The 25271-nt window shown below is 37.0% G+C and overlaps 1 pseudogene; it reads right to left on the bottom strand.

The window, feature by feature from the left end:
* LOC123817579 overlaps positions 1-24098 on the bottom strand; it is a 37094-nt pseudogene extending 12996 nt beyond the window's left edge.
* Between the last annotated feature and the right edge of the window lie 1173 nt (positions 24099-25271).

Genomic DNA, 25271 nt, shown 5'->3' with positions numbered 1-25271 from the left:
CTCTGATTCTTTGAATAGTGGAGGCACAAAAGGTGAACTTCTTCAATTACTAAAGCCAATGTGGGAGGTAAAAAGACTACTTTGACTTACTTAATCCTATCTTTGCTTTTTTAAATTTGATTTTTATCTTAATAGTTTTCTTTAGCATTGGTTTTTCACTTTTGAAAGTATATTACCATTTATTTCAATAAAGAGTAAAGGTACATACCAAATCAAACACAAAGTTATGTTACATGCTTATATCAAATACATCATCCTAAACAGCACTCTGATGGTGCTCCAAGACTTTAAAATCTACTTAATTTATAGTACTGCCAAGATGATTCACCAGAAATATGAAAATAACATATCTGAGGTCAAGTATTCACCAATTACAGATAGAGAAGTGAGTATGTTGGTAAGGCGCACTCACTGGGAGCCGTTACAACGCAGTCTTCGTTTTCACAGAGAAAGTGTTTACAGTGACTATGTCCTCACACTCTCCGCAGCGCCGCTCTGCACTCTGCCAGGTCAGCGGAGTGAGACCCGGGACATGCCCACAGCTCATTCCTCATGGGTGAGTACACCTAGGGTGTTTATAGAATTCCGGTTTCGGGCCAGAAGGTAAAATGTTCCAAATATACATTTATGTCCACCTCAGTTCCTAGTTCCTTAAATTCTCTTTCTAAAACTAGCTTTTTGCCTTGTCTTTAGTTTAACAAGGAAATTTGTAATCTACAGCTTGCCTTGCGTGGGGGGCCTGTGATGAATATATGAAGACAGTTTCTTTGCAGAAATAAGGTTGAATACTGTTTTAATGCACCAGACATACTAAGCACTCTGGAATATGCCACAAATACCAAAATTTCATACCCAGAAATTGATGTTTATTAAAAAATAAACATTTAACATAGCTGTTGTAGCTCATCAGTGAGTGTAGAAAATGTGCAAAAATCAAATTTTCAACTTTTTAAATAAGTGTTGGTCCACATTTTCCTTCGTACCAAATTAGAGAACTTCTGTTATTAGTAACACTTTTCAACTATGAAATTTTATTTACAGTAGAGACATAATTTCATTTGTAAATAATATTCTCCTTCATTATATGCAAATTGCCTAGACTGGAAACAAACATTATTGCTAACCACATATATTTTATGTAGTTATTCTATTAGTTTGAATTTTTCCTAAAAAACACTACCTGGTACACATGCTTTTTATATGTTTTTAGCAGTTAATTAAATTTATGGCATATTCATCTATCATTTTATTAAAAGCTAATATGCCAGTAACATGGAATGAAATTTTTAATATATTATTTTTACTTAGAATACTGACTGGATATATTTGTGTACTGTAGGTGAAAGCTGATTTTGTCAGACTGTGTTTCCATACTTGATTCATGATATTTTATTCCAAGATACAAATGCATCATGGAGAAATCTACTTTCTACACACATTTAGGGATTTTTCACTAACTGTTTCAGCTGCTACTCACAAAGGAACTGATCCATGACCCCTGCAGGTTTGGATTCAGCTATTCTGTTAAATTTCTCACATTTATGCTGTTAGCGTCTCAGTTCTAGAGACAGATTTGTTTGAATCTCAACAAGATGCTTTGTAAGCTTAATTCCATAACTTCTAAACTTCTATTTCTTCATCTATAGAGTGGAGATAACAACTGTAGGAAGTCTTCAATAAGAGAATGTATGTAAAGCACCTAGGATAGTACATGATGGATAATACTCCCTCAGTAAAATTTGGCTGTTGTTGATGGAGCATTCTGTATGTGTCAAGCATGGTGCTTAGCACTGGCAACATAGATGTGAAGAAGACACAGCCTTTATTCTAGCAAAGGAAGAAGCAGTCGAATGTGCAGCCAAATGTTATGGGTTCTGTGTTGGAGAAATAATAGGATTTTCATATTAAAGCTCTGACCAACTCATTTTTTAAAAGTAGCCTTTTTTGTTACAAAATTTAATTATTCTGGAAAGAATAGAAAAATTAACATAACTTAAAAAATTACCCATAGTTTTATAATCTAGGATAATGACAGTTAACATTTGCTATGTATCTTTCTAGTTTTTTAAAACTTCCATGCTCTGTAAGTATTTCCCATGCTAAGGGCTTACAGCAGTAGAAGTTCCATCAGGAACTGGGTGCGCATTATAAGTAAATGCATAAATGAAGGCTCACTATGGGTCAGTTTTTCAAACAAATTTTTAAAAAGAGGAAAAATCATAGATCTTTGATGTTAATTTATTGTCTTTAATATACTGTATTAATATATTTTGTATACAAACATAAAGCTAAGTACAAATTCATTAATTATGCTTTAACACCAATACAATTATAAGAAAAGTATTAATTTAATGTGATATTTGTTTCAACTAAATTGTCTTCCCAGCCTTGACTAGTAACTTTGGCATAGGTCATGATTACTCAGTTCTTCCAATTATTTCTTTTACTTTTACTAGTACAACTTTAATTTAACGTGACTGTGATGGCATTTACACTTCACTTTACTCTGCTTCATGATCTATGTGTGTTCTTTTCTTTTGGATAACAACAATTACAAATCTAGTATTTGGGACTTCTAGCCAAGATGGAAGCATAGGTAGATACACTGTGTCTCCTCACACAACCAAAAGAAAGACAACAACAAATTTAAAAACAAAAAACAACCACAAGTGCCATAAAATGGAACTGTATTTAAGTCCAACAACCAAAGAGTTAAAGATGAAACATTCATCCAGACCAGTAGGAGGGGTGGAGATGGGTAGCTGGGGCAGAGAGGACTTGCAGCAAGGCAGCAGCTGGAGGACCAGGGTAGGTGAGGCAAGGGCCAGCAGACCAGGCAGACTCACATTTGCATGTGGTAAACCAGGAGGAACAATTGGGGAGCGAGACAGGCCACACAACCCATACTTCCGGCGCAGAGAAATAAAGCCTCAAAACCTCTGAATGAAAAAAACCTGTGGGGGTTGAGGTGGTGGGAGAAACTCCCCGCCTGACAGGAGAGTTCATTAGAGAGACCCCCAGGGTCCTAGAACATACACAAACCCACCCACCTGGGAATTAGCACCAGAAGGGCCCAATTTGCTTGTGGGTAATGGAGGAAGTGACTGAAAACCTGCTAGAGCAGAGCAAGTGGCATTGTCCCCTCTCAGACCCCTCCCCCACATACAGCTCCAGAATGCAGAGAAGTGGGTTGCCCTGCCCTAAGGAATACCTAAGACTCTACCTCTTACTACATAAAAGACATACCAGGACAAAAAAAAATGTGGCCCAAATGAAAGAACAGATCAAAACTCCAGAAAAAATACAACTAAGCTATGAAGAGATAGCCAACTTGTCAGATGCACAATTCAAAACACTGGTAACCAGAATGCTCACAGAAATAGCTGAGTATGGTCGAAAATTTGAGGAAAAAGTGAAGGCTATGCAAAGTGAAATAAAAGAAAAACAAAAACAAACTAAGCAAATTGGAGCAGGAACAGAACCAGAGAAACGGAGATCACATGGAGGGTTATCAGCTGGAAGGGAGAGGGGGGAGAGTGGGGGAAAAGGTACAAGGAATAAGAAGCATAAGTGGTAAGTACAAAATAGACAGGGGGTTGTTAAGAATAGTATAGGAAATGGAGAAGCCAAAGAACTTATATGAATGACCCATGGACATGAACTAAGGTGGGGAATGGTTGTGGGAGAGGTGCTGCAAAGTGGAGGGGAATAAAGGGGGGAACAATGGGACAACTGTGATAACATAATCAATAACATATATTAAAAAATATAAACCTAGCATTTGTGATAATATACTTATAAACATAGATACGGATACCCATTTTGTGGTCCTACTAGATTATAAATTTGTCATGTAAATTGTCCAAAATATGCTAAACTGAAATTTTTTTAGGCCATTGTAATGAAAGTCCTAAAATAAAAATTATCATAGAGACTTCACCAACTATCTAGACTGTATATCTCCTTTCCTTAACTCAGGAAATACAGGAATAAGTAATTCACAGTTACTAGTAAGCACTTAAACTTTAAATATTACATACTTTAAAGCAGTATTAAACACAACTTTATCTGCCAAGTTTAATATAATCACTACCTATGATAACTTAATAATTTATCATAAACATGGTCAAGACTTTTTTTAATGTTTATTCTTTGTACATACATGTTTATGCTATAAACATTCAAAGGCAAAATCAGCCAGTTTTATTTTGTGTATGTAGAGTGCCAATATGTTCATTGCCTTCACTGAAAACTTAAATTTCACATGTAAAATTCTATTATTAAAAAGGAAAGTAAATACAGATTTCTATCAAATTAAGTAGTTTATCTTTTCTGATGTGAATCTCGCTGCCTTCACTTGAAGGTCCCCTGTGCATTTCATACTCAACTGTCCAAAGGGGAAGGGAAACTTACTGTCTTCATTCTCTTCCCCCAGCCTGCTTCTCTAATGTGTACCTCATCAACAAATGGCATGCAGTTGCCCAAGCCAGAAATCTCTCTCACGTGTCTCATCTCATTACCAAACCCTGCCAATTCCGTGTTATAAATAACTTTAGTCCATGTATTTCTCTTTGTCCCCAATGTCCTTAGTGTTTTACATCTCTGTGATTCAGCCATATTGAATTTCTTTCAGTAATTTTTCCAAGTTCTCTCTTGTTCCAGCATCTCAGGTAGAATCACTGTTGCCTGGAACACTGTCCTTTCCTCCTCTCCTGCTGGTCCATTACTCTTCTTTCAGATCTCACTTTTTCTGTGGTATTTTTTCTATTTGAGATTTTGCTCCTTTCTATATTCTTTGCTGGTATTCTAAACTTTTCCAATCATAGTATTTATCACATTATATTAATAGTCTCTCAGGCTAGTTAGTGAATTCTAGGTGGTCAGAAATAGTGTGTCTCATTCATAGTTGTATACTGTACATAGAACATAAAAGATCCTAGATAAATATTTATCAAATCAATGAATTAGTCCCATTCAGAAATAAAATATAAATTACAATCAATTTCTCAGTTTTATTAAGCACAGTGCTTTCTTTTAAAAGAAAAAGAATGCCATTAAATTCCAGGCATCAATTCATATTTATTAAGAACCAATTTTGTGCTTGGTACTGCCCACAGGACCCTTCTATAGTGTAGAGGGAGGCAGGCACACACACAAAAGGAAGAATGGGCTTAAGCAAGTGCACCTGGGACTGAGAGGAGGCATCTTTGTTTGTCAGAGCCAGAGCCTTTTCCCCAATGTTGCTTGGGTAAGAAGTCACAAAGAACAATGCTTGCTGTTGTGGACTACATGAAGAGACAAAAGAGGTAATTAATGAATACTGCTTTTTGAGTTTGGGAATTTGGAAGTGTAGCTTGTTACTGTTGGCTGAATTTTTACATGATTATTTGAAGTGATGTGGCTGCAAGGTGCTGTATTTAATTTGTGTGATGCCTATATCTCCCTGTTATAATTCATGTTTAGCATAGTGCTTTGGTTAATCAGTGTCAACCAACTGCAGATCAAAAATATTAGAAAAAAGAAGCTTTACCTTGTTGCTGACATGTAATGTATAATCAGGCGTATGATGGTTGCATCTGTACTGAACATAAACAGATTTTATTTTCTTGTCATTATTCCCTAAACAATACAGTATAACAACTATTTGCATAGCATTTACTCTGTACTGCATATTTTAACTAATCTAGAGATGATTTAAAGTGTACAGGAGGACTTACATATCTTATATGCAAATACTACACCATGTTATGTTAGGTACTTCAGCATCTGTGAATTTTAGTATGTCTGTAGGGTGCTGGAACCAGCCCCTACAGATACCAAGGGACAACTGCATATATATGAGGAAATGTGGTTTTTGATTATTTGAATGTAATTTTCATTTTAACTGGTACTTGCTACCATTGTATTTTATTTATTTAAATTATTTTTTTAATCTTTTGGGGAGGTTTGTTTGTTTTAAAGATTTTATTTATTTTTAGAGAGGTAAGGGAGGGAGAGAGAGAGAGAGAGAAACATCAATGTGCAGTTGCTGGGGGCCGTGGCCTGCAACCCAGGTATGTGGCCTGACTGGGAATCGAACCTGCGACACTTTGGTTCACAGCCCGAGGTCAATCCGCTGAGCTACGCCAGCCAGGGCTATTTAAATTATTTTATTGTTCAGTTACAGTTGTCTGCATTCCTCCCCACTTCCCCCACCCCAGACAAACCCACCTCCCTCCCTTACTTCCACCCTCCCCCTTGGTTTTGTTTATGTGTTCTTTACAATAGTTCCTGAAAACCCTTGCCCCTGTTGTCCCTTCCCCACTCCCCTCTGGTTATTGTTAGATTTTTCTTAATTTCAATGTCTCTGGTTATATTTTGTTTGCTTTTTTCTTTTGTTGATTATGTTCCAGTTAAAGGTGAGATCATGGGGTATTTGTCCTTCGCCACCTGGTGTATTTCACTTAGCATAATCCTCTCCAGTTCCATCCATGCTGTCTCAAAGGATAGGAGTTCCTTCTTCCTCTCTGCTGAGTAGTATTCCATTGTGTAAATGTACCATATTTTTTAAATCCACTCATTTACTGATGGGCACTTAGGTTGCTTCCAGCACTAGGCTATTGTAAATTGTGCTACTATGAACATTGCTGTGCATAGGTTCTTTTGGATTGGTGTTTCAGGGCTCTTAGGATATAATCCCAGAAGTGGAATTGCTGGGTCAAAAGATAGATCCATTTTTAGTTTTCTGAGGAAATTCCATACTGTTTTCCACAGTGGCTGTAACAGTCTGCATTCCCACCAACAGTGCACTAGGGTTCCCTTTTCTCCACAACCTCTCCAACACTTGTTTGTTGATTTGTTTATGATGGCCACTCTGACTGATGTGAAGTGGTATCTCATTGTGATTTTAATTTGCATCCCTCTGATGGATAGTGATGCTGAGCACCTTTCATATGTCTTTGGGCCCTCTATATGTCCTCCTTGGAGAAGTGTCTGTTCAAGTCCTTTGCCCATTTTTTAATTGGGTTGTTTGTCTTCCTAAAGTGAAGTTGTGTGAGTTCTTTATATATTTTGGAGATCAAACCCTTGTCTGAGGTGTCATTGGCAAATATGTTTCCCCATATAGTTGGTTTTCTTTTTATTTTAATACTGTTTTCTTCAGCCATGTAGAAGCTTTTTAATTTGATAAGGTCCCATTTGTTTATTCTTGCCTTTATGTCCCTTATTTTAGGGAACATATCAGTGAAGATGTTGCTGCATGGAATGTCTGAGATTTTCCGGCCGATGTTTTATGGTGTCATGACTTATATTTAAGTCTTTTATGCACCTTGAATTTATTTTTGTGTATGGTGTAAGTTGGTGACCAAGTTTCATTTTTTTGCATGTAGCTGTCCAGATCTCCCAACACCATTTGTTGAAGAGGCTATTTCTACTCCATTTTGTGCTTTTCCCCTCTTTGTCAAATATTAATTGACTGTAGAGACTTGGGTTTATTTCTGCACTCTCTGTTCTGTTCCATTGGTCTATGTGTCTGTTTTTATGCCAGTACCAGGCTGTTTTAATTACAGTGGCCTTGTAATGCAGTTTGATATCAAGTATTGTGATCCCTCTTACCTTGTTCTTCTTTCTCAAAATTGCTGCAGCTATTTGGAGTTGTTTATGGTTTCATATAAATTTCTGAAGTGTTTGTTCTATATCTGTGAAATATGTCATTGGTACTTTAACAGGGATTGCATTGAATCTATAAATCATTTTGGGTAGTATGGCCATTTTGATGATGTTAATTCTTCCAATCCATGAGCATGGTACATTCTTCCCTTGGTATGTATCTTCCTTAATTTCTTTCTTGGGTGTTGCATAGTTTTCTGAGTACAGGTCTTTTACCTCCTTGGTTAGGTTTATTCCTACTACTTTACTTTTCTTATTGCTATATCAAATGGGATTTCTTCCTGCTTTCTGTTTCTGATATTTCATTGTTGGTGTAGAAAAATGCCTTTGATTTCTGAATATTGACAATGTATCCTGCTGTTTTGCCAAATTCACTTATTAGGTGAAATAGTTTTTTTGTGGAGTCTTTAGGATTTTCTATGTACACTATTATGTCATCTGCAAACAGTTACTGTTTTTGCTTCCTCCTTTCCAATTGGAATGCTTTGCATTTCTTTTTCTTGTCTGATTGCTGTGGCTAGAACTTCCAATACTATGTTGAATAGGAGCAGTGAAAGCAGGCATCCTTGTCTTGTTCCTGATCTTAGTGGGAAAGCTCTAAATTTTTGCCCATTGAATATGATATTGGCTGTAGGTCTCTCATATATGGCCTTTACTATGTTGAGGAATGCTCTCTCAATTCCCACTTTGCCAAGTGTTTTTTAACATAATGGGTGATTTACCTTATCAAATTCTTTTTCCACATGTATTGATATGATCATGTGATTTTTGTCTTTTGTTTTGTTTATGTGATGTATTATGTTTATTGATTTGTACATATTGTACCATCCTTGCATCCCTGGGATGAATCCCACTTGATTATGCTAATGATCTTTTTAAGGTATTTCTGGATGTTGTTTGGCAATATTCTGTTGAGGATTTTAGCATCATCAGTGATATTGGCCTGAAGTTTTCTTTCTTTGTTATTTCTTTATCTGGTTTTGTGATTAGGATGATGCTGGGTTCATAAAAAGAATTTGGGAGTCTTCAATCTTCTTGAATTTTTTGGAATTATCTATGAAGGATAGGGGTTAGCTTTTCCTTCAATGCTTTGTGAAATTCTCCTGTGAAACTGCCTGGTTCATGGTTTCTGTGTGTTGGAAGCTTTTTGATTACTGCTTCAATTTCATCAGCTGTTATTGGTCTGTAAAGGCTTTCTACTTCTTCTTCATTGAGTTTTGGAAGATTATATTTTTCTAGAAATTTGTCCATTTACCTAGGTTCTCAAATTTTTTGGCATATAGTTCTTGATAGTAATTTCTTACAATCATTTGTATTTCTGTGGTATCAGTTGTAATCTCTCTTCTTTCATTTCTGATTGTTTATTTGGGTCCTCCCTCTTTTTTTCTTGATGAGCCTGCTTAAAGGCTTGTGGATTTTGTTTATCTTTTCAAAGAACCAGCTCCTGAATTTATTGATCCTTAAAATTGTGCTTTTAGTCTCTATGTCATTTAATTCTGCTCTGATCTTGGTTATTTCCTTCCTTCTACTTGCTCTGGGCTGTCTTTGTTGTTGTTCCTTGAGTTCTTGTAGGTGTAGGGTTAGATTGTTTATTTGAAATGTTTCTATCTTTTTTAGGTGGGCCTGTATCACTATGAACTTCTCTCTCAGGACTGCCTTTGCTGTGTCCCATATGTTTTGGATTGTTGTTCATTTTCATTTGTTTCCAGAAATTTTTTTATTTCTTCCCTAATCTCATTCTTCACACATTCATTGTTTAGTAGTATTCTATTCAATGTCCACAAGTTTGAGTGTTTGGGGTTTTTTTTTTTTTCCTTGAGGTTCGTTTCTAGTTTCTGTCCCTCGTAGTCAGAGAAAATGCTTGATACGATTTCAATTTTCTTGAAGTTGTTGAGGCTTGTTTTGTGTCCTATCATGTGGCCTATCTTTGAAAATATTCCATGTGCATTTGAAAAGAATGTGCATTTTGCTTCTTTGAGATGAAAGACTATATATATATCAGTTAAGTACATTTGATCTAGGGCATTGTTCAGTGTCACAATATCTTTGTTGATATTTTGTTTGGAAGATCTGTCCATTGTTGACAGTGGGGTTTTAAAATCCCCTACTATAATTTTGTTGCTGTCATTGTCTTTCTTGAAGTCCTCCAAGATTTTCTTTATGTGTTTTGGTGCTCCTATGTTGGGGGCATATATATTTACAATGTTTATGTCTTCTTGATGGATTCTTCCCTTAAGTATTATGAAGTGACCTTCTGAGTCTCTTTTTATGGCTCTTTTTTTGAAGTCTATTTTGTCTGATATGAGTATTACTACCCTGGCCTTTTTCCCATCTATTTGCTTGGAATATTTGTTTCCAGCTCTTCACTTTCAGTCTGTGAAGGTCTTTCATTCTGAAGTGGGTTTCTTGTAGGCAGTATATGTATGGGTCATAATTTCTTATGCATTCAGCTATTCTATGTCTTTCAATTGGAGCATTTAATCCATTTATGTTTAAGGTTATTATTGATAGGTACTTATTCATTGCTGTTTTTTCATACCTGTGTTCCTCTCTCTCCCTCACTGTTTTTCTTCCTGTTCTTCAAGCAGACCCTTTAGCATCTCTTGCAGAGCTGGTTTGGAAGAGATATATTCTTTGAGGCTTCTTTTGCTTCAGAAGCTCCTTATTTGGCCTTCCATTTTAGTTGAGAGCCTTGCTTGATAAAGTAGTCTTGGTTTCAGGCCTCTCATTTTCATTACTTTGAATATTTCTTTCCATTCCCTTCTGGCATGGAGCATTTCCATTGAGAAGTCAGCTGCTAGTCTTATCAGGGCTCCCTTGTATCTTACTTCCTGTTTCTCCCTTGCTGCCTTTAAGATTCTCTCTTTGTCTTGGAATTTTGCCATTTTAATTATGATGTGTCTTGAAGTGGGCTTCTTTGGGTTCCTCTTGTTTGGGACTCTCTGTATTTTTTGGATTTGTGTGACTTTTTCTCTCATCAAATTAGGGAAGTTTCCCTTTATTACTTTTTCAAATAGGTTTTCTATCCCTTGCTCTTCTTCTTCTCCTCCTTCTGGTATCCCTATTATATGGATATTATTACGTTTCATATTGTCTTACATTTCTCTTAATTCCTCTTCATTCTTTCTGAGCCTCTTTTCCTTTTCTCCCCTTTTTGGGAGATTTTTTCTACCTTGTCCTCTGCTCACTGATCTAAGTGTCTGCTTTATCTAGTCTCCTTTTGATTCCTTCTATTGTGCTCTTCATTTCAGAAATTGTATTATTCATGTCTTCTTGACCCTTGTTGATAATTTCTAATTCCTTTTTCATTTTGATATCGTTCACAGTGAGTTCATTGTAGTTTCCCTGTAGTTCTTGGTAATTCTTAGTGAGCTCATTAAGTTTCCTGATAGCCATTGCTTGGAACTCAATATCTGATAGTTGACTTGCCTCTATTTCATTTAGAATTCTCCCCGAAACTTCCTCTTTTCCTTGCATTTGGGGATTTTTTTTGTCTTCCCATTGTTTGTGAGATTCTTCTTATTAGCCTCTGCTTCTTAGATTGGTCTGTTCTGTCTCCCTGTGTTTATGGTGTGAACTTCTATGGTATGAGACCTGTGAGATTCAGTGGTGTAGTCTCCTCGATCTCCTGAGCTCGCTGGTCTTAGGCTGTTGTTTATGTTGGCTCTCTGTATGTCTTTGGGCTTTGATTGTTGTTGGGTCTTTCTTTGGTGGGTCCTTCCCTCCAGCTGGTTAACTGAGGGCCACTTCATCTGCCACATCTTGTATTCTGTTGTGCATGTGTGGACAGGTTGTGTTGAAGCTGGTTCTTCTGTGTGTATGAGGTTTTGAAGCTTCTCTCTTGCTCTTGTTCAGTTGTTTTTTCCAGGCTATTTCTCCGCCATTTAGTTGTATTTCCAGATCGGTCCTGGGTTGAGATTAGTGTAGCTTCCACTCCCTCCTTCATGTTCTTCTGTTGTTATCTGTTGGTGGGTTTCCCCTTCCAGCAGGTGTCCTGGTTTTCACAGCTTCCACCTACTCATCTGATTTTTCAATGTCCTCTACAATTTTTGGTCTCCAATCTTCTTGTATGCTGGGATACTGTTGGGTGTTCTCTCTGTTCCTCAGAAGATAGGCTAGGTGTTTCACCCATGTGCAGGGGGAAGTGAACTCAGCTCCCACCTATCTTGCCCTCATTTCCATTGTATTTTATGTCAACATACTTTTCTTTTAAGATTGAAGTTAAAGCAATGTACATGACTTCACTTGGAATTTTTCTTCTGAGGTTCTTCAGGAATAATGTGTGATGAATCTTTCTGGCTAGAGTTGAATTATCTAGAGGTTGTTAAGGTAGCTTAGTTTTGTGCTGCTCACTTTACAGCATTACTCAATGCAGAAATCTATACAGACAAGAAAAACATGGATGATCAAGAGAATAGGTAGTAGAATTTACAAGTTTTGGTTTTTAAAATGAGTGTTGACATTGTTTTAATTAAGCTAATGATTTTTTTATCCTAACTCCCCCATTTAAAAGATATTTTAGATGAAAGTTTTCTATATTTTAAAGAGAAATAATAATTTTTAAAAGAAATAAATAATTTTGTTCTCCATTAACTAGAGGTGTTTATTACTTAAGAATTGTAAAAATTACACAGATAAGGGTCTACTGGGAGACAGAGACCATAATTCTTTTTCCCTGTATTCCATGTAGCAACCAGCATTGCAAACTGAATATAAGGGAACAGTAGATATTTTTCAAATAGTTGAGTGATTCCCTGATTTCAGTTAAATTATGTTTACCATTATTTTCTCAGCTTAGTCAATATCCATTTTACTTGTTGACTGTGAAGTACTATACTGATTTATTTCTGTGATTAAATCACTTTCATTACTGTGTTTTTACCTACTTGTATTTCTAATATTTTAATTTGTTTTCCTCTAAATTAGAACTCTCATAAGAATCTAATAAGTATAGTCCTAGATAACAGTGAAAAACAAAAAACAGTCAAGAAAGTTCAAGAGTAAAAATACAATTTATTATCCCAACTGCCCTTCTCAAATTTTTATTCACTTGAAATAGCCTAGTGTTTATTTTTATAGTAAGTCTCACTTTCCCATCACAAAATTACTTACTACAAAATGGAAACAGCAAATATGTATTATGTTGATACATTTCTCATTCTTGCTACTTTTAATTTCTATTAATCTCGAAGCATGGTTTTTACACTGTGGAAAATTAGCAACCAGAATTCAGATCCTAGTCCAAACATAATTAATTGAGTACACTTGAACTGATTTCTTAACTCTCTGGTTTGGTATTTAATTTCCACTTTCCAACTGAAAACAGAAAACGTCTACACTATGTAGATTATAAGTATAGTATGTAACTGATATGTTCACAATCACTGTGGACTTCCTGTGAAGACTAGTACATTGTTCTCTAAGAATACATTCTTATTCAAATATGTATTGAATAATAAATTGATTATTGCCTATTCTCAAAGCCTTAAAATTTTGAGTCAGGGTTGTATACTTGGTAGTAGTAATTATAACCAAATGTGCTTCAGTATCTTGGTATTTCTTACTAATGGTATTTGTTACTAATATGGAGTCTATAACTGAGCTCTTCTATGAGTATAAATAAAAGTACCTTTAATTTGATGGTAGGTGATTATATAGAATGTAGCAAATTTTTGCAAAATTAATTGTCTAACAAGCAAAAGTGCCTAGATTTTACTTTGGTTAACATTTGGAAAAAGTGCTTGACAGATAAATAGTGCTTGCTATTTGCTTTAATACTCTGGTTTTGATTTTTTTTCCCCCCAGATGCTTGATAGGTAAGGGAGGGCAAACAGAGATACGAGGTGTATAGAATGAAGAAAATGCCAATATTGTTCAGTAACTCTGGTGAACTGACACTTTGTAAATTTAAGGTGATCAGGAAAAGAATAATTGTAAGCAAAACACAAACGAACAGTTTACAAACACTGTCATGTGCAAGAAATGAATTGCTCTCAACTTTTTAATTAAAATTATTTAATAGCAAAGTTTCTCCACACTAGGTATTCAAAAATACATATCCAGTTTTATTTACTTGTAATTTGTTCCTGAGAAAGTATGTGATTTCAAAAGTTAATATCCATAATATTTTTAGAAAAAAGTCAAAACTTCTTCAAACAGGATTTAGACAAAAAGTGTCATTAGTTCACAACCTCAGTCATTTCAGTGTTTGTGACAAAAGTCCTGCAAATTTCATTTTGTCTGAATGAATTGCAGATTTAGACTCAGAGTCACAATCTGTAATACTGTCTTTCCTACTTTCCTGTTTTCTCCTTTAAAAACTTTTTTCTGTATGATTTGCCAATAAGGAAATCTATGTGATACTTTCGTACAAGGGTAGTAAAGCAAGGTAGAATGTTGTCAATACCATCATGTCAGTCAGTGGTCTCTGTCCCATCCCTCCATGCTCCTTCCAAGGGGTCAAAGTTATCTTTTGTTTTGTGGTTATCATTCATTTAGGTGATATTGTTGTGTGAGTATGAATCCCTAAATATATAGTAGTTTTCCTTATATTTGAGCTTCATAAGAAATTATATGTCTACTTTTCTACAACTAGTTTTTTCATTTAATACATTTATGAGGTCTATTTATGTAGTGTGCTACTGTAGTTCATTAATTTGTCACTGCCACATAGTGTACCAGTGGGAGAATATGTCACAATTAATTTGCCCCTTCCCCTGTTAATTAATGATAAGTGCCTAAGTGTAGAATTACTAGGTGGCAGGGTATGTAAATTTTGAATCTCATAAAATAATGCCAAACTGTTTTTTCAACTGATTATACCAATTTGCATATTTCTCAGGAGTATGGTTTGTCAGGAAATGGATCAGTAAGAGGTCTTACCTTGGAAGAAGGGAGGGAGCCAAAGTACAACTATTTGTAGTTTGGGTGAAAAAGGTAAAGAAGAAACTAGAATAAGTTTATAGATAAATAATAGAAACTCTGTCATATATGATAGTATTTTTTAAGTCCTCACCTGAGGATATGTTTGTGATTTTGGAGAGAGGGGGAGGGGAAGAGAGAGAGAAAGAAAGAAATATTAATTAGTTGTCTCTTATACACACATCAACCAAGGTTTGAACCCACAATCTAGGTATGTGCCCTGACCAGACATCAAACTCACAACCTTTTGTTGTACAGGCCGACATTTAACCAAGTGAGACACCCAGCCAGGACACATATGATACATATGATAGTATTTCATAGACACTGTGTTGTAGGTGGCATGATTTTAGAACTGAAATTACTTATAGGACTGAATATCATATATAAATGCATAGTTTAAAGCTAAGGCCTTGGAGCAGAACAAGTTCTAATCCTTATTGTTACTTACTAGTTTTAAAATCTTGGGTATAGGTTTCTCAACACTTACTATTTTCAGACATCTTAATTTTTGCCAGTTTATCAGGTGTTAAGTGGTATTACAGTATGATCTTATTTTGTGTGCTTGTGACTGTTAATGAGGTTGAAGTTTAGGTAAAATCACTGGCAGAACAGTTAGGAATTGTACTATGGTCAGCTGCTGTATTTTTAAATAAGCCTGTCTATATAAATAACCATATTTTGATATGTAGCCTTCCCATATATGACATTGTTATTACAATGTAATTCTCACTGAAAAATTGATTTCACAAATTTGTTTTTCATTCTAGGCCTATATGGTATTATGTTTTATAGTATAAAGGGTTTTATTCGTGACCTTTGTTAGTTTTTCCATCAAAGTCTATAGCATATATATTCACAAACATCAAAATAGTATTTTCTCATTAAAAGAAGTGCTCTGTGACAAACCGAAATTCTGCATTTGAAGAAAGAAGACAAAGTACAAATATTTCTAACTTGAGTGGAAAAAGTAAAGAAGAGACTCGTATAAGTTTATAGGTGAATGCTATAGGCCCTACTAGTTGTGATACTATTTATTTTATGCTTTGATTTACTTTCTTGTAGAACATGTATAGATGTCATTTAATTTTCAAACTGAAGTTACTTTTTGGACTGAGTGTCACATACACAAATTCATGGTTTGCAGCTTAGGCCTTGGAGTAGACAAACTTGAGTTTTAATCCTGACTAGAACTTTAGTTCTAATCCTGACTCTACCACTAAATTGTATAATCTTGTACCAGTTACTTGACCTTTCCAACCTAGAGTTGTTTTTTTTAATTAGAAAAATTGATATAAAAACACCTGTATCATAGGGTAATTTATACCATATATTTTCTGCCACAGTACTCTGTTTATTTTCCTTACTGAACTTAACATTTGTAACTACATATTTATTTGTTTACTTGTTTATTATATATCACATCTGGGGCAAACTGCTTTTTTAAATAAATTAGTTAATATTTGCTCTGAATTTCTTGAATAAACTCATTCCTCTGAAATGACAGTTTCAACTTCTCCATTTTGCTTAAACATCTCATCTTCCCTTTGTGTTTGCTTTCAGCTTGTCTCCTGCTTCTGGAGAAAACAGCAGCATAGATAGGGAGGGAATCCCACCACACCCACCATCAGACATGGAAACCTGCCGGCCTCAGCTCCTATTGCACCCTTTCCTCTTGTAAAGAAGAGACCTAGTTTCTCCTTCTTTCCAAGACTAATCCTTCTTCCTGGGCTTTGTTTCTCATCAACTCTTTCTCAGAAAATTAATTTTTATTGTGCTGTGCCCTCCTCCTTCAACATATCCAAACATTTTCAAACTTTTTTTAATTAAAATTATTTTCCTTTAGACTAACACAGGATTGTCTTTCTTGTCCCAGTGTTCTCTCTTTATTCAAATGTCATTTTTCCCCTCTCTTTCTTTCACAGCAAAACTCTGTGAAAGTGTTATCTGTATTTGGTGTCTCAGTTTCCTCTCCTTCTCTCTCCACTGACATAGCACTTGCTAACGTCACCTATACACTTCATGTCACTAAGTCTGGTGGTCACCTGTCATTCAATGTTTATTAATGTTTCATTAACACTTAACACCATCAGTCATGCCTTGCTGGAAATATGTTCTACTTACCCTTTTTTTATTCCATTCTATCAATTTTTCTTTTTCCCTCTTTTGCTTCTTTATGGTCTTATTCTCTTTTACTGAGTTTTTGAAATATTTTCTGTTTACCAGGCACTGAGCTAAGCTTAAGTCCTGAATGTTCCAACACCAAAGACTTGATTTCATATTTATGAATAGAAACAATGTAATTACAATTACAGAATGATGCCAATATCAATGAATTTTCAAGTAGGAAATGTTCTCTGGAACAAGCACCTTTAGGCAGTTAAATTGTTTGATCAATTTTCTGTTCAATACCATTTCTAACTTTCTTAATTTTAATTTTACTGAGATGATTTAAACAGAATTAATATTTTGGTGTGTAAATTCTGCAGCAAAGATTTGAGTCATCAGACCTCTTCTTATTCACATCACATTTTACCAATTATGACATAATGCAATTTTGAGTTTTCTTTCGAAGAAAAATGAATGACCTTTGATTTTACCAAATTCTGTTTTCAGGAGTCAGACCTTGTTTCAGAATGTTATTTTCCTATCTACAGTTTTAGCTGTTGACAGGATTATTTGTGTTTTTTTGTTTTTAATGATTATTTTTGCATGTATGAAAAGCCTGCTTAGTTGAGGTTTATTTCTTATCTCGTTCATGAAATTGTGAGCAACTTCTTCTCAGGTATTACATCATAATTCTGCTGTCTGGAATCCTTTTGTGTTGCTAATCCAAACCTCGAGCATTTATTTCAATCTCATATTTTACTTTCTAACATAGCATTTAGAACTGGGATTTACATTGGTACTGTTACAGAAACAAAAGGGGGCCAAAGGCAATATACTATTGCCGAAAGGAACCCGTCCCCCCAGGTTCATTATGTCCTCCGCCAGAGGAAAGACATCTCTCAATGCCAGAGATTCATGAAAAGGAAAGGAAATGTTTATTTAATGCTATACAGACTTAAAGTAGTGACCTAATGTCTTCATCAAAATCCCAAAGTCCCTTAAAACACCCACAAATACATACAGTCCTTCCTTCCCCCTTTGCCCAGTCTGGGGTACTGTATCTCAGGAAAAGAAATAGAAGTCTGTGGCTCAGGCAGCCCCTAGTTCTTCCCAGTAATCCGTCTTGACTGGTAGGCCTCCCTCAGTTCCCAGTACCATCAGCTTTGTCCCCGGGATCTCTGCCAAAGCTGGGTGGTGGTCCCCCCTTCTAAAGCTGTGGGAGTCCCCACTCTGGCAAAGTCACGAAGTTCTCTCTTCACTGCCCCAGCCATGTGGTCCTCCCTGCACAATGGCTGCAGGAGTCTCCACTCTGCCAAAGCCGAGTAGCGATTCTCTGCTAAAGCCACATGGTGATTCTCTCTCACAGGGCTGCAGGAGTCCCCACTCTACTAAAGACTGAGTGGTTCTCCCTCCAATGTCTGCAAGGAGTTTCCACTCAGCCAAAACTGCATGGTACTCCCCAATGGCTATGAGGAGGGGCGGTTGCCACTTTGGCAAAACCACATGGTTCTCTCTCTACTGCCCTAGCCTCATGGTCCTCTCCCTCCAATGGCTGTGGAGTCTCAGTTTAAATTCCCATGCCAATCTTCCTCTGCAGCCCCATTTCTGACTCCTCCCACAATCAGCTACACTTGCCAGCATTCTGATATCCTTTCCAGCTTTACTGGGCTGCCATAGTGAATCTGGGCAGGCATGGCCCTATGTCATGGAGCCAATCTTCTCCAAGCTCCCAAGCAGGGTCTGTAATTCAGGGGACCTGCCCCCAGTTATGTCTTGGTGGGGTAGTTACTTCCATTCCCCTGGCTCAGAGCAAGGCCACAGCTATTTAACATATCTATGCAACCAGTTAAAGGTTATAGATATGTTAAATGACCATGCCAGAGGGTAGCTGCAAAGCTGTTGCTATGCAAAACAGCTCTCAGTGGCCCTGCTCCACTTGTCCCTTCCCCAAACTCACACCTGTGGGGGGCAGTGAGTGAGGACATTCTAATATTTCCTGAACACCCTGAGTTCTGGGCCCCATTCCAAATCCCTATTTGCACCCCCCCCACTTGGCTGCACCCTGTTACAGTACAATTGGTAAATTTCCAATTTGCTAAATTCATAAAGTGATGGTTTTCCTCTCCAATTTTTGTTGTTTCCATGTTTTAGGATCTGCTCTCAGAAATTTACACAATATAGGAGACCAGATAGTCTGTATGGCTATGGTGGAGGGAAAATTCTACAACCCCTGACTAGGTGAGTTGCATTTTTCTAGGTAATGGTATTGGAATCCTGCTTGGAAAGGAGCTACATACATGTAGAACTCAAAGGTATTTTGAAATTTTTAATTACAGACTATGAACATAGGAACATGAAGCAGTGTGGGAGAAAGCCCCAATAACACATGCCCTTGAGTCAGTGATCTCCTCATCGCCCCACCAGACAGGAATAATTCAGGTGCTTTTATTTTTCTGCTTTGGAAAAGCACTACAAATGTGGTGCTGAGATTATTTCAGTACATCAGAGAATATTTATTTATACAGCCAAATAAATTCTAGGTATAAACCAGAAAATTACCTGTTTTTCAGGCATTGAGTTAAAAAGTCAGAGGTAAATTGGACAGGGCACTGACCTAAAAGATAGTATAGATTTGTCAATCAGAAAAGTGCTAGCTAACAGTAGGAGACATTTCTTGATTTATACAATGTGCCAGGTAGTGAGTAAGTCCTTCACCTGGATAATCTCATGTAAACTGTTTCTTATAGTTTGCATCAGAATTGGGCCCAGAAGACATGATTTCTGTTACTGGCTAATATTCCTTAACCATGCTTCTGTCAAATATTAGAGTCCTTTGAACTTTATTTTGTGTTTTGTGGGGAACATACCAACCAATATTTTAAAAATTTTAGCGATATGTTACACACTAATAAATAGAGGGTCAGGCCATATCCCCAACCCCCAACTGCTAAAGACCCAGTCAGGCCAGTTTCCAACCCTCTGGATTGCCTGTAAGCCAGAGGCTTTATCAAAACTCTCTCCCACTTGCACAATAGATACCTGGCACCAGCCACAATAGCCAGTGGCCAGACTGACCCTTCTGTACCTGGAACAGCCAGGCCCTTTACCTAAACACATTGTTACGGCTCACATCCTGGAACCCTGAGGCACCCACCTAAAAGAACAAGAGACTAATCCCTCCCCTATCCCTCCACCCCCTCAGCCTGCCATCAAATGAAGGCACTTTGGATCAGATCACTTCCCACCTCTATTTCTCCCCTCTCTGTTTCTTGAGCATTTTTTTTTTAAGATTTAAGATTTATTTATTTAGAGGGAGAGAAACATCAATGTGTGGTTGCCTATCGCATGGCCCCCACTGGGGACCTGGCCCGCAACCCAGGCATGTGCCCTGACTGGGAATGGAACCAGTAACCCTTTGGTTTGCAGGCCGCTATTCAATCCACTGAGCTACAGCAGCCAGGCATATTTCTGGCGCATTTCTAATACTAAAATTTTTTAAAAGTTACTTTTTGTGTTTGATTGTTTGTTGTTTCTCTACTGTTATCTTTTATTATTATTTTTGAACTCCTGTTCAGGCCCTGCAGAACCTGGGACACTGCCATATCCTTTCTGTCTATTTAAGAGGATTAGGTCACGGAAATAAAGAGCGCTGTGCTGAACTACAGGAACTTCACTACCAGGCAGCATGGAGGAGTAAGCAATGGGACCACTGTGCTTCTGTTAAAAAGAACTTTGGCACTTTAAGCCATTTCTCTAAATGGCATAAATGGCACAGTTTTAAATACTGTTTTATGAATGTAGCAGTATTTCTGTTTTTATGTTTTTGAGATCTTGTAAGATATAAATATGCCCAAATGGTTCAATAGGACAGCAGTAAGCAATTAATGTCCCTAGGCTTTAATTTTACTCTCTTCCATTATGGAAACTCTACCCTCACCTCCAAGTATATTTGAAAATAGAAATGTAAAACATATTTTCTCATGAGAATGTCCTCACTTATATTTATAAATCCAAAGGGAAAAATAAGCATTTCTATCCCCACTCCTTTCTACAAACATGTTAGCATTTTTATTGGCTGAACAGTACACAAAAGAAAGACTGTTTAGCTTTATTTATGAAATAACTTTTCTTATTAAAAATGCTGCTAAATTACTAACACAAGAAGATAATATCTATAGCTTATATGTAAGATTACCATGTTTTCTAAGTGAAAAGCCAAATGCCTAATTAATAAAAGACTTTGTATTTTTGTTAAAAATTCTTTTGAACTAGTGAACACCAAAAAATTAAATCATATTAACTGTATGTTTAACTGTCTTCACAGAAAAAAAGTTTTCATTAATTGGTATGTCTTTCAAATTTCAAACTATTCCATTTTTATAATGTTAGAGATAAGCTTTCATATTTTTAAAACATTTCAGTCTGTGAGCTGCTCCTACCTCCCCTGTAAATCACCATGTGCTAGTCTTCCCTTTGCCTGCTCCATTTCAGCACCTAGGCCTTCTCTGATTTTTCATCAAGTCAGGCTGTTTCTACCTAGTGGCCTTACATGTATGTTCTTTTCTTCCTTTTTTTCTTTTTTAAGTAGCTATGTTTATTATTACTTTTTTCCATCAGTCTTGTAAGAGGCAGCAGTGTGACATTGAATTCAGTGAGCTGAGGGCATAGGTGTAATGGCAAAGAGCCCTTTTCTTGATGCAGGCCTGGGCTGGTCAAGGAACCAAGGAACAGCTGGTCCATGCTGTCCAGCTCACTGGACCATGCTTTTTTTACTCTTGCTTCAAGGGAAAGGGTTTCTTGGGGGAACAACTTTACTTCCAATAATGATTTATTTGAGTCCAGCTGGGTTATATCTCTCCTAATGTAACCGGAAGAGACACCAGCGTTCGGGCTGCCTGTCACTACCAAATCCAATAAGCAATGACAGTGATTGAATCTTTTATAGGGGCTTTATTCAGATGGCTGGCGATCCGAGAAGATGGCGGGTTTATACCCTAACAAACCATCTTACTCTTTCTTTCCCGGCCAGATCTTTTATAAGGGGGTTGGGGGAGGGCAAAGAAGATGTCAGTGAAAGCCTTTGAAATTCAACAGTTGCCTCCAAGCAGGGAAGGGTAGGGTAGTCGCTTGCTTCTTCCTGGTACAGATGTCTCCAGGAGGTCAGCTGCTTATTCTCAGGCGCCAGGATGGGCCTTATCTGTAGTTACTGAAACAAAAACTTAACACACACATTACTCGCTAGATTTATGACTATTTACCTTAAGCTAAATTTTCCCAAGTCTTAAGCCCCTATCACTAGGAAAGATGCTCAGTAACTCGAACTCATCACATGGAAATCCTTTGTAAGCTACAAAATCAAAGACAACCTGAAGCTTATTGCTGGCCAGGAAATGCCACAGACCGCTGGAGGAACTGTTCACCGGGTGGGATCCGCTATTTGCTAGTGGACTCAGCATCATCTTCTTTTGGCTCTGGGGGCAGAGCCTGTGCTAAGGAGGGCCAAATAGGCTCCCATTTCTCTTCTTGTTCACGAATCTGCTCCAGAGACTAAACTGTTCTGCCATCACTCAAGAGCTTCCCTCTTTGCTCTATCAGCTTCAACTGAAAGGTGATGGGCCTAATCTTGCTCTCTCTTCATATTTTTTTCTGGCTTCATGTTTATCCTCATCCTTTATATCACAGGTGGCAAACACAAGGTATGTGGGCCAAATCTGGCCCTCCACCTTGTGTTATCTGGCCCAGCACCTCATTTCTACCCAGCAGCAGCACCGAGCTCCTTACCCCTAGATATGGAGTGGTTACATTTATACAGTCCTAAAATTACATTTGGCCCTTTCCAGGCAACCGTGAGGCTGATGTGGCCCCCGGTGAGAAAGAGTTTGACACCCCTGCTTTATATTGTCCTGTTGTTGGGCAGTGAAGATCTCCATTGCAGCCCTGAGTCTCATCATTAACTCATTCACTGTTGTACCTGGTATCACATTTAACATTTCATTAGATGATCGCTTTCCCATAACAATCAGAAAAAGTGGAAAGTGATCTGTTCTTTGAGGTGTGTGCAACAACACTGCTGAGGTATCTATTGCCTCAAAATTTCTAAAAATGCATTTTTTAAAATAGATTGTCAGAAATCTTGCTCTTTTGGCATCCTTTGTCATATCCCAAGCCCAGGTTATAAAATTTGACTCAGATAAGAGACAACAGATTCAGCACAAAGCATTAGTGAGCAAAACACGTTGTTTAATATACTTCATCATGGTGGAGGTAAATAGCAAGAGGTTTTCCTGTCTTGGGCTTTCACATAGAAGGCCTCCTGTAAAGCAGCTTCTAATAAGCCAATAAAAAAATACAGGATGGCAATATCCATATCTTGAAGAAAACTCTGCTGTAAATTGTAATAAGGCATCTCCTTAATTTTCTGCATTTTCTGGCATCATTGGAGATTTTCTCAGGACAGACGATACCATACTGAATACCTTTCCATCATCCTCTGCAGTTCGGAGCATCTTCACAGTCATCTCCATTACTATCGCTAACCATACGAACATTGGCCCTGTGCTCCTCCAACTGCTCCTGGTCTGTGCAGGTGAAGATCTTCTTCCCCATGTCAGAGGATGGCGGGGATAAAAGAGTCCTGATTCAGCAAGACACATTGTGTCATCTGTGGCAGAAGTTGACCAGCCCTCCCATAATTGATGGCAAACAGGGATACTCATAAGGTCCTACGCATTTCTTTTTACCTCTTGAATAGTACTTCTTCCTGAGAAGTTCAGATTGTTTTCCTGCTGGGCTTCTGGTGGGTGATGATCAGCATGAAGTTTTGATTTAATGACTCCTACAGGGCGGCACCAGTATGACTAGAGGATGAAAGTGGTGGCAAGTCTGGTGTAAGAACAAAAAGATTATTGCTTGTTTGGGTTTTGTTTTTGTTTTTTTGGCAAATGTAGCTATTTTAAGACCATACTGTCTTCCACATCTCCAATCCTCCAGCCTTTTAACAGCATTTTAGACACAGGTATCTGGAGTTCATTTTCTAGAATGAGTTTAATCTTTCTATCAATATAGCTGTCTTCAAGTACCACATCAGCATTTCTGTCTCTGTACTCAACTCCGAAGTCCAGCATCCGAGGTTGCCTTTCTACAATCTGGCTAGATGGTACTATAGGTCGAGATGCTGATGAGGAAGAGGGAGCAGGAACTGCAGCTGGGTGACTTGCTGAATCAAATACAGGTCCTGGTATAGTTTCACCTCCATAGTTACTTTGTGGAATGCCATTTTCCTGGGATATTATACCATTAATAGCTGCTACTGAGTCCCAGTTATTTTGTTCAAACAACATAATAGCTTCATCAATGTTTTCAATGCCAATACATGTCTGAAAATCTGCCAGGATCATCTCCTGGTCCTTGTTGGATGCCATAGCAGCTGCCAAGTTCCACCTAGTATTTTCTTTTCTCCCATGTTACCTAATATGTGTGGCTTCTTATCATTCAGATTCTGGTTTAATAATGTCACCTCTCAGAGAGTCCTTTCTGACAACCCGTTCTAAAATAGTCTTTCTATTTTGTTACTCTGTTTTAATTCTTTGCATATCCCTTGTCACTACCTGATATTTTTCTCATCTATTGTCCATCTTCTCCAAACCAGCACACAAGCTCTATAAGAATGGGGGCCTGATCTGACTAGTCTGCATCTAGAAGTGGGTTCCTAGTTCCTGGCACATAAGACATGTTAATTGAATAAGTAAGTAAGAATATCGCATAATTAGAACCAGGCACAGTATGTGAGAAATTTATTTTTTCTGGTTGAAAAATTTAAATGACCAAATTCTTACAAAAATTTCTAAAAATGCATTTTTTAAAATGAAGAAATCTTAATTTTAGTTTAAAAATTATGTCTTTGGGTGAAATTATTTACACTTGTATATCTTAATATTCTTTGTTTTTAAATGTTTTATTCCTTTATTTTCAAAATTATCTCAAAGCGGCAAAGGAATACAAGGAACAAGTTACCACAAATCATTGCACAATGCTTTACAGTCTCTAAGAGACAGAAAATTCTCCACATTTTCTGAAAGTCACAAATACATCAGGAAGTATAAAAAGACAGTTATTGTATTTTAACATTTAATATCTTGGCTGCTTTTCTGAAAACTTGACAAATGATTTCAGTGTATGGATTTGCACTGGTGAAGTAGGATAAGGACTTGGTGGCTGTTGTTAGGGTGTTTCCTTGTCATTCTTGACCTCCTCTAAAAAAAATTCCCTGTATAACAAAATTCATACAAATTAGTACTGAAACTCAAACAGTGCAAATTGCTGGGGGGGGGCAGTATCCAGTGATTAACAGTTTCATAGCTCTTGCATATCTGAGAAATGAGTGCTCAGATGAGTTTTATCTTCTGCAAGCATGTTTTTTATAAGTGCGGGTGTGCCTATCTTAACAATTATTTTCTGTATCTTGAAAGGTATTGATTTTTTAAATGTTGGATATTAGAAAAGTCTTCAATGTATATTTGTCAAATATATATAATATATATATAACAATGTCTTTTTTTGCATTTTAACTATATTTTATTGATTATGCTGTTATA

This window comes from Phyllostomus hastatus, unplaced genomic scaffold (assembly GCF_019186645.2).
Source record: "Phyllostomus hastatus isolate PE091 unplaced genomic scaffold, TTU_PhHast_1.1 phas_contig_113, whole genome shotgun sequence".
In the NCBI taxonomy this organism is placed as follows: domain Eukaryota; kingdom Metazoa; phylum Chordata; class Mammalia; order Chiroptera; family Phyllostomidae; genus Phyllostomus; species Phyllostomus hastatus.
This window is presented reverse-complemented; position numbering and strand designations above follow the sequence as displayed.